Raw genomic sequence first — 1,715 nt, forward strand, 5'->3', positions numbered from 1 at the left:
TATATATATATATATATATATATATCTATATATATATATATATATATATATATATATATATATATATATATATATTACAATGAAATATTTTATGTAACATGGACATTCAAATATTCCATCTATGACCCACATTTAAATATTTTTTTGTTATAAATACTTTTTATGCCATAAGGCATTCCCTTTGAGAAGAACTTCCATGATGCCCTCCTATCATCACCCTGCTTCATTAGATTATATATTAGATGATGGGAGGATTTTCAGTGGTTTGATTGAAGGTAGTTTCGATAATTCGTTAGATCAATTTCTTATTGATAACTACCTCGACTCTAGGAACCTTAGCTGCAACATCTTTGATACTAAGAAACAAACTATTATTGCTTTACCCTTATTAGTATCTGGAACTTAAAGGTAGAAACTAGGAACTAGATCTGGATAGAAGAGATACCGATGTGCAACTGGAGGTTTAGGTTTGACATTTGGAGAGTTGGATATCGATTACTACCTTAGGCAGCTATGCAAAATCATGAACGTGATAATCTGTGAGCATTATCACAAATTCGAAGAGGGAGAAGTGTGCACCATTTGTAGGCATCAATTGTAGGGAGCCAACAAGAAATTTTCTTGTGCACCTAGTGTGCTTTCAACAGAGATTTTAGTGGACTTTCTCTATGTTGGTAACCACGACAATACATCCAGAGCTAAGGTCTCAAGATCCAGGGAATCACAGGGATACACAATACGATGCCCAAGTGCCAAAATCTATATAAGAATTTCTTCACTTACCACTACCTTAAAGAATAATAAATATTACCTTTCAATGAGGTTGTTGACTTTATTAAGAAATGTCGAAATGATCAAGTTCAAGTATTTGTACATTGCATGTGAAGCCAGAGTAGGTCTCTTAATATTTTAATTGCCTATTTGATGCGCTACAAGGGGTGGAGATTTGCAGAAAGATATCAGTGGGTAAATGAGAGGAGACCAATAATTAATTTGACTCCAGTCATACTTAAACAATTACAAGATTATGAAATGGAATATTTTGGAATGAACACCTCATCAAATCTAGTTTTCACAACCTCAACCGGTCTAGCATTCGGGTTTGGATTTCTAAATAACACCCAGGTTGTTGTTTCACCTCCAACCTTCTATTAGATTTCATCAAATCCACATTTCAACCTTGGGGCAACAAATATGCCTAGCTCTGGAGGCTTTACCTTTTCATCTACTAGACAAGATAGTAATTCTTTATGTATCATGATAGGAACAACAATGGATAATAGCATGGAAAGCACCTGATATTTCATTTTATGTACATTAAAATGTTGTTCGATATTCATAAAAAAATGGCTCTCTGTTATGCACACAATTTGGGTAGTTTTTTTCATACAAAGTTTTTCATGTGAAAAGGGTTCTAGTAAAAGTTGGTGATTTTGTTGAGAAACGACAAAAAGAAATTCTAGTTTAATTTGTCCTTGAATTAAATTGTGAATTAAAATTGAATTATGTTCTTATAGCAACTTGTAAATAGTTAATTAAGTTTAATTGACTTAATTAACTTAGGAATTTCAAGTTGGAAGTCTTTTTGTAGTCATGTATGTGTGATCCCTAAATTTTAGGGGTCTATGATGAGTTTATTTGAGTTGTAATTAGATAACTCAGTTTGACTGAGTTATGGTCAAATAAACTAGTTCTAACTATTGGAGGAACTAGTA

The 1,715-nt window shown here is 32.4% G+C and overlaps 1 pseudogene; it reads left to right on the plus strand.

Moving 5' to 3' along the window:
• The first annotated feature begins 523 nt into the window (after positions 1-523).
• Positions 524-1,299, plus strand: LOC149151215 (protein-tyrosine-phosphatase IBR5 pseudogene; annotated as a pseudogene).
• The last annotated feature ends 416 nt before the right edge of the window (positions 1,300-1,715 follow it).

The sequence above is a fragment of the Pinus tabuliformis genome, chromosome 9 (genome assembly GCF_031772625.1).
Source record: "Pinus tabuliformis cultivar Carrire ecotype Pingquan chromosome 9, CPIR1, whole genome shotgun sequence".
NCBI lineage: Eukaryota > Viridiplantae > Streptophyta > Pinopsida > Pinales > Pinaceae > Pinus > Pinus tabuliformis.